Genomic DNA, 9,042 nt, shown 5'->3' with positions numbered 1-9,042 from the left:
GCGTGCACGCACGCACTCTCCCCACGCATCTCTTCCCTCCGCGTGTGAAACACGCCTTCCCCCCTCCCTCGCCTGCTGCTTACCCCCCGGTCCCAGCTCCCCTGTGCAAAGAACCACCTCCCCGTTCGCCCCCCCCCGCGAGCCCACACGTCCCTTCTCGGCATTTACACAACCCTCGCCCGTGCAAACACGCACGGGTGGCTGCACGCGCGCCGTCACACACGCGAACGCGCTCCCGTGCCGGCTCAGACATCCCCGCTGCACAGGTGGACGCGTGTGCGGACACCCTGGGGTGCACCGGCCCACGCACCACCCATTTCCCTCCTAATTTCTCTCTAATGACGGAGAAAACCCTTGCCGATCCACGCCACGCCCGGCAAAAACCCTCCGTGGGCATTGAACAACCGGGATCTTTTTGCTGATTAATTACAAACTCGATCCCTCTCCTTTTGCATCTGTAATTAACGGAGCAGATGGTGCGCCCTTCATTTACAGCCAGCGGTGCTTTGGTCTGCGGGGGCTCTGCCTGCAGCGGGGCCTGCTGGCGATGGGGGGGATGGGGATACTGGCGGTGCTGGGGATGCTGGCGATGGGGATGCCGGGGGTGCTGAACCTGCACTATCACAGCATTTAAAATTTGTGGCAATTATTGTTAGGAAACGAGTAGCTACTGAGGATGGCTTGGAGCATCCCCGAGAGGTGAGCGTCTCTGCTGGGGAGCAAAGCTGACACCCCGTATTTAGCAACCCCCAACCAAACCGGGGAGGAAAAAAGAGGTAAAAGGGACTGGGAATGTCGAAGCCCCTGGCTCTGTGCGTCCCTCCCCAGCCCTCCCTTGCAGGGCTGCGACGCGGGCGCCTTGCTTTCCCCCCGCTCCCCTCCGCTTCCCCCCGCTAACGATTTCCAAGACCAATTATCTCCATGAGCACGAGCAGGTTTTTATGCTCATCCCTTCGCCAGCCCGGGGGGCTTTGCCGCACGGCAGCAGCAGGGACGGCCATGCCGAGGGGCCGAGGGGCACAAGTCCAGTCCCTTGGGGTGCAAGGATCCGGCCCCTCGGGGCTGGACAGAGCAGCAGCCCCTCTGCCTGCACCATCCATCCTCCCAGGGGACCCCAGGATGTCCCAAGGACTCCTGCCTCAGTTTCCCCAGCCGGCAACACCGGGCAGGTTTCGCCCACCCACACCGGGGGTGCAAGGATTAATTAGCTGCCCCTCAGCAAAATCTCCAGGGGTCCCTGAGAGCCGTGTCCAGCTGTAACGGGGAACCAAAGGGTCCTTGTTCCTTGGGAGAGGCTCAGGGTCACGGATCGCAAGGGTAAAGGGGAGCGAGAGGGGTGCGAAGGGCCCGGGGCCAGTTTGGGGGCTGTCTCCGTCCCGCAGCCCCCTCCCAGCATCCAGCCCTGCATCCCAGTGCCAGCCCCTGCCAGGTTTCCACACTCCAAATATTAGAGCAGAAACCAGCTGCGGGGAAGACAAATAGCCCCATTTGGCATGCTAATGGCAACCCAGCCCCCAGCCGCTTCCCATCAATCTATTTTGGGGGTTTTGCTGGAGGAAAAAAAGTAATAAATAAAATCACTTTTGCCAAACAGTTGGGGTGGCAGAGGGGGGAGGGAGGCTGTGGTGTCCCAGTTCTCCTGGACGGGTACCCTGGAGCAGGTGAGGACAAAGCCCATGGAGCATCCCCAGCACCACGGAGGGCTGCGGGACCCCCTGACCCCCCTGGCCCTGCAGAGGCTGCCCTGAGCGGCTGCTCTGCAAGCGCTCCCCATTGCAGGAAAACCCGGCATCGCCGGCTTTGCAAAGCCCCTCCATGCAACCATGCGTCCGGGGACCGTTTCCCCGCTGGGGCAGGATTTGGCCCTGGAAGAAGGGTCCATCAGCCCCCAACAGCTCTTGCGGCTTTTATGGTAGAGCTAATAAAAGATATTGCTGTCCCAGCAAGTTTGGCCTCCTTTATATACCCAGAGTGATATTATGCTGCATCTGTGCTCCAGCACATCCTGCACCACCAAGCCCTGGGTGAAACGCAGAGGGTCTTGGCTGGGGGGTGGATAAATCCCTGTCCCTCCCAGGGGATGGGGACGAAGGGATGGAGGATGAAGGAGAGCCCGGCAGCAGCCACCAAGAACCTCCTCGACCCGAGGGGAGAAGCTGTAGCAGGGATGGGGAGAGCAGGGAAGCGCACGGTCTCTGCTGAGGTCATGGAAGCTGCAGGAATTTCATTTTTGGGGATATTTCCTGAAAAACAGAGCTGAGGTGAGAGATGGCAGCAAGGTGACCCCAGCACGGGGCTGGTCTGTGAATCTTCTCTCTTTACACAATGCCGGCACAAATCCAGCCTTTCCGTATGCAGGAAGGTTTCCCCTCTCCCACGGCTGGCTGGCGTTCAGAGCACACGCACGTTCCAACCAAGGAGAAAACTCAGAATAATTTATAGGTTGAGTAAAATCAATCGTAAATGATTTTTAATCATCTCTGTGCAAGGACCCGGGGTTTGTAATGTACTGGCAAGCGCAGGGGAGAGCCAGCAGCCAGGCACCACCATGGCCCCGAGCCGCTGTGCATCCCACTGACCCTGCGCACTGGGAGCTCTGGTTTGATCTTCCAGCGGTGTTGGAACACAGAGGGGATGAGCAGTTCAGGATCTGGCCCTTGAGCATCCTCACCAACCTAGTTCTTGCTCTTTGGACACCCCCATGGATTTCTGCTGGGGTTACCCTTTGCTCCCCGAGCCCTGGCACCGGGCTGCTGCAGGGATGTGGCCGAAAGCCCCGCGGGGTTATTAATCAGCAGTTATTCTGATTAATGCAGCCGGGGGGGCGGTGGGTTGGGAAGCAAGGTGGGCGAGAAAGCCATGTGCTCTTCCTCAGGGCACAGCAAAGTGGCCGTGGGCATCAAGAGAGAGGTGGCTGGTCCCTGCAGTGCCGTGGTGGGAAGGAGTGGGATGTCTGCGATGTGCGTGCTGCCGGCATCGCTCTGCCCTGGAAAAACACCTTGAAACAAGGCGAGAAGCAGGGAGGAGATGCTTTCTCCCTGGTGCAACAAAATCTGAAGGGGCAAGGGGGTAATGGCACCTGTTAAACGTGCAAATATGACGCACCACCCGCACGGGTCTGCGTGTCAGCACAGCATATCTTATCTCCATCGACAGCATTTTTGTGGGTGGGGAATAAAACCCCTGGAGGAATGGAGCCACTAAAGGCAGCCGCTGTCAGTCGCTTCTCTCTCCTGGCTGCACAGAGTCACCCCGCTTCTGGTTTGGGACTTTTTGAGCTCAGTTTCTGCATGCCTTGCTAAGGAAAGCGAGGGTGGGCAGGGGATGCTGGGCACGTCGGCACGGACACGCGCGTAATCGCTCACAAAGGCTTGAAAGTGAAAAATAATCACTTTGATGGGAGCGTGAGGCCAAGCTCATTTGCTGCAGATCCCGCTGGGGGCCGGGCTGCTCAGGATCTGGCCCAAAGCCGAGCAAGGAGCTGCCCAGCCCGTGGCCGGGGCTGCTGCGGAGGGGTCGCCGCGGCCCCCTCGGTCGGACAAAGCCGCCTCTGTGTCCCCCGGGAGAGCGGAGGCGGAGGCGGCTTCTCCCAGGACAACGGGAAAACAAACCCCAGGGCCCTCCCGAAGCTGGAAATTCATGGTTTTAAATATCACATAGTGCAGGAAGAATGCCTCCGTGGGGCAGGGTCAATGGTGGGGCTCATTCCCAAGCACCATTTCCCGGTGTCTGCCTGCAAGCCCAGAGCAGAAACCCAGCCCCACACCAGCATCACCTGCCTGTGTACTGGTGCCAGTGCCATGCACAGGGACAGAGCACCCTAGGGGTACCCGGGGGCACCGGGGGGTACCCAGAGCAGTGCAAGCTCCTCAGCTGAGCCCCAGGAGGTAAAAGAGATCGAATTTGGGCACCGCAGCCCTGGGCACATTTCCATGTGCAGCTGGCACGGTGCTTGCTGGGTGGAGGTGCTGCTGCTTTGCCCTCCCAAATGGGATGATTACTTGGATTTCAGGCACGGAAATGCAAGAAAAGACTAAAACAGGGGCTTGTTTTTAATCCCTGTTGGCTCATCTACTAAATTAACACTTTTGGAGCCTGTTCTCACTTGATTATCACCCCGTGCCTTGAAATCCTCTGAAGACAGGATGTCCTACTTAGCGAAATCAACTCTGCATTAGGTAAATATACTTCCTGAAATTTTAATTAGTCCCATGCAACGATGCGGAGAGGCCCCGAGGACGCGTCTGCAGCATCTGCTCCCCTCCGCGCCCCGAGCCGAGCACCAACACGCAGCGGGGAGCTTCACCGGAGCCGGCGGCAGGCAGGTACTGAGCTCCCACCGCAGCTGGGAGGGAACGAGGTGCCTTCGAACCTCTCCTCTGAAGCCTTCTTACATCTCAGAGACAATTAGCGGAGGCTGCTAAAGGGTCTTCAACACGGAGCTCACACCCTCGGCAATCGAGAGAGCGGAGCTGGCATCAGCTGGAGGTTTGCTGGGAATAATCCCCACGTGGGAGAAAGCTCAAGGGCGCGGGTTGTTTGCCAGCAGCATGCTGATGATGCTACCCAAATAGCTTTCTTTAAAATTACCTTTTAATCCAGGGATGTCTAAAGTCAAGAGCTCCTGGAGGTGGACCAACATTTCCCAAAGCGCCTGGTGATTTGAGCAGCTGGACGAGGTGGGTGCAGAGGGTCCCTGTGCCAAGGGCAGTGTGCCTGTGGTCCTGCCCCACCAGCCCACTGGTCCAGGTCCATCTCCAACAGATCAGCCGACAGTAAAGATGCCCAAGCCCCTGCTCCCTCTGGTCTCCATTGCCCTGGAGCAACAGGCTCGGGTTTGTGGGATTTTCACTCGTTCCTGCCACCCAAGGCATTGCAAGCTCTGACCATGGGCAGGGTAAGGAGTGAAGGTGAAGGTGAAGGTGAAGGTGATGGTGAAGGTGAATGTGGCGGCGAAGGTGCAGGTGATGGTGAAGGTGCAGGTGATGGTGAAGGTGAAGGCCTGCTAAGCATCCCCCAAAACACCAGGGCTCCCAGTGGTTTCCCAATTCTGGTATTTCCCATCACTTCTGCTCTCCCCATCTGCTCTATGCTCCCATCTACGGCTCCTTCCTAAAAACCAGTGTCACTTTGCCCTCATGCGTTCTCCGGACCTGGGCTGCTTAAACGAGGGGGGACTCATTGCAACCGTCTGATCTTCTCCATAGCACCAGGCTGACAACCCTTTGGGGAGACACCAGCTAATCCGTCCCACTGCCCCTGGCAGGGTGAGCTCTCCCTGCATCCCGAGAGATGCAACCGAAGGCAGCAGCAGAATGCAGAGCACCGGGATGCACAGGCAGTTTTAAGCCTGCCATTCCCTAACTGTTGAATCCCTGATTTTGCAGCCTGACTGTGTGTGCAGCCAGTTTCCAGATCCCACACCAGCATGCAGTGGCAATCAGAGCACGGCAAATCAATTCAAGCCAGGCTGTACCTTGCAACGTAAATAATAAATCGGATTCTGTAAGCAATTGAATACAGCTAGCGAGCCCTGAAATCGGGCTTGAAGAAAATGAAGAATTTCAGGCTGCTGAGATGTAACGGGGCCGTGGTACGGTCATTAACTTGCTCTTGCTGGTTAGCTGCTAGATGCTGGAAAACTTTGCTCAGATGATGATTTTCATTTGTGCCCGTTGTGGGCACTGAAATAACAACTGCAGTGCTGGGGTGATGGCAATGCCTGGCCTGGGGGTGTATCCCTCGTGAGGATGGCAGGATCCAACCTGCTCGAGCTTCAATTACCTAATGGAGAGCAGATGGAGTGAGATGAAATTATATTGGCCCCAAAAAATTGCAACACATGTAAAAAAAACACCAAACCCCAAACTAACGGCAATTTCATCAAGTTTCAGCTGGGAGAGAAAAAGCCTGAGAACAGCATCTGACCGCCCTCCTCTGCTACGGTCCTGGCTTTGCCGGGAGATTCGGCCGTGCCAGGATGATGCACAGGCTGCCTTGCGTCCGACCGCGTCTCCGCGGTGCTCAGCATCTCTGCACAGGGTGGGCTGAGATACAGCAGGACCAGCAAAACCTCCCCAGCTCATAAAATATCCATAAGCGTAGAGCAGCTTCTTAGAAAATATATGCTTTAAAATATTGCTTTGACTTTTTTTATTCTTGCTGTGAATTGATTACAAAGCTGGGAAACGTGAATCACGCTGCCTCACTGTGCCCTTGTGGATGATGGCATCGCGTGTGTCCTCTCACTGGATTAAGTTGCAAATTCACAATTTCATTTTGGGAAAGAATATTAAAAAAAACCTCTGTGCTGAGAGAAAGGAGGCGATCTGGGCTACGCTTTCAAATAATTACAGGCTGCCTTGAAAATAACCGTGACATGCCAAAATCCAATTAGAAATACAGCTATATAAACCTCCAAATGAAAGAGCTTCCATAGTCTCAAGCCCCCCTCTGTGTCCAAGGGAACAGAAAACAGGGAGCGGTGCCTCAGACGTCCTCTGCCAGTAAATCATCGTCCTTGGGAAGGTGCAGACCTCGCGGTGCGAGCAGGGAGAGGGTGTCCTGCATGGCCAGGGACAGGAGACCGCAGGCACCACCTGGGCTTTATAAGCCAGAGCTTCAGTGCCACCTGAAGCAATGCTCACCCTGCAGCAATGAGGTTTGGTGCTTTATTATCAGCGTGAAAATAAATTATTTTCAAGGAGAGATTTTCATAACACTAAATATTTCCATGCCCAGTCGAGCTAAGCGCCATCCATCACCTCGTGCCAGGCAGGAGGCTCCAGGCACGAAGCTGTTTTCTATTCTGTCTCCCTGCAAGTGCCTTAACAAACTCATTTTAAACTCTTTGCACAAAAATTCGGGGGGGGGGGGAATTGGGAAAACTCCTCTGTGGCATTTGCCTTGTGAGATCCGGTCCCCAGCCCGTGGGGCTGCGGCGAGGGGGGGCTCCCCAACACCCAACTGCATCCGCAGCCCCCGGCTCAGCATCTGGATGCCACAGGGGGCTTTGTGAGGGTGACATCCCGATGGGGCTGGGACATCCCGAGGCCACCGACGGCCACCTGCCTGGCCACCGATGGATGGTGCGGTTCCTCCCCCCTCGCTGGGTGCTCCCTTTTCCTGCTGACGAGCGGTTTTCATTAACGAGCAGACAAGCAAAGCAACAGAGAAATTAGCCACTTTTCTCCTTAGACAAATAACTTCCGTCTGAAGGCTTTTTATCTTCTCCCTCTCATCCTCGCAGGGCTGCGGCAGGAGGAAAGCTGATGTTTAATTACTTCCTTTATTTTCTGAAAAACGAACATGCTGAATCATCCCACCCTTGCACCCTCTCCGGAGGCTGGCGGAGGGGAGGGACGGGGCTCACGATGATATGAGTGCTCTCCCTACCCAAATCTATACACAACTAGAGGAGAAACCTGTAGGTCCAGGGCTGGCTGGAGCTGGTGCCCCAGCTTATCCCCTTCCCACCCCACCAAGGTGTGAGGGAAAGGAGCCCCTGATCAGTGCTTTGAGCTTCCCGAGCTATATTCTGGTTTTGAGTGCAATGCCCAGGCTTTTCCCTCTGGTTATTTAACTCCTGTTCAACTGCAGAAAACCCTCAATTGGCTATTAAAAGACCCCAAGACAGACCAAAACCCAAGACAGAGTTGCTGGGGCTGGTTAAGAGATGCTCCAGCTTGTAACCCAAGGATGAGGCTGGATGCTGTAACAGCCAAGGATGGCTGGAGCGTGGAGCAGATGTGGAGCTGCGTGGGACCACACCATCTCCCCAGCCCTCAATGGGCAGCCCCGAGGCATGGGATTTTCCTGAAAATCCTTTGTAATTACAGACGGGTGAGTGGTCCAGGCTTCCCCACACACCCAGACCCCACTGCACCATCAGGATGCTAGGTTGGCACTTGACCTGTTCGCAAATGATGATGAGGAAAAAAATTCCTTCCCCCAGACACATGAAACCTTTCCTGGAGAAGTGCAATTACTACCAGAAAAATCTGGGAAAGCAAAGACTGGAAACAGTGCAGCATTTATTTTTAATAACAGCTTGGCATAATCTGCACACATTTTTCAAGCGACATTAGCCTTTTCCTGCCAAGGCCCATCTTTAACCATATTTCTCTTGGAAGATTTCTGCCATGGCTTGAAAGCTCTGTGTGTAGACAGAGACTGAGGGAGAACTGGGAATTTCAGGGTGGTGGAAAATAAGTTCTTTCTTTATTTGATGGAGTCGGATGCCTGCAATGAGCAATATTGCCCTGACCACTCTCTTGCGGCGGGAGGAGGAGGAATGCTAACACCAGGGCTGGTGGGTATTTTAGTAGTAGCCTGTTTGCAGGCTAAGTGCATGGTTTGTGGCCCGACGTCCCCACTCCGTGCACGGCAGCACGGTTGGCTCGCCGAATGCGGCAGCCCTGGCCAGTTTGCGGTGCAGAGCTGAGCCGGCATCCTCGGCATCGAGCCTGGTGGGGAGCTTGAGCCCCATCCAGAGCAGCTCCTGAGCAAACATCCAAAATTTGGGAAATTTTGTATTGATTTGGGAAGCTGAATTTAATTCTTGCAGGTGCTGCACACACACACACGGCTGTGTAGCCGGGATCCGAGTGGGTTTTATGCCGTAGCTATACCAGAGCACTATGAACAACCACACAATCCCTGGCACGAGGCCACATACAAGGTCACTGTCACCCGCTGCACCTTTACAGCCCCAGCCCACGGTGGTTGATCACCACACAACATGCCTAACCCTGCCGGAGCTGTCGGCTAAGAAGGGAGCGTGGTTTTGGAAGCAGCATCCCACAAGCCTGAGTTTTCCTCATCTTTAAACAAGGGTGAGGGTGCTGTGGTAGGTTTGTGACACGGAATGTCTTGCAAAGGTGAAGCATCTCAGCACAGGCATTTACTTGTTCTCATCCTGGGCACCCAGGGGTGTCGCCATCCCTGTCCCACCCCAGCGCCGGATAACCACAGGGTGCACAGCCGGACCCCAGCCGCTCTGCAGCCGGCTGCCTGGGCTGACAGTGACGGTCCCTGGCTGGG

The sequence above is a fragment of the Haliaeetus albicilla genome, chromosome 2 (genome assembly GCF_947461875.1).
Source record: "Haliaeetus albicilla chromosome 2, bHalAlb1.1, whole genome shotgun sequence".
NCBI classification, from domain to species: domain Eukaryota; kingdom Metazoa; phylum Chordata; class Aves; order Accipitriformes; family Accipitridae; genus Haliaeetus; species Haliaeetus albicilla.
The sequence above is the reverse complement of the archived record's forward strand: the minus strand, read 5'-3'. Positions refer to the sequence as shown.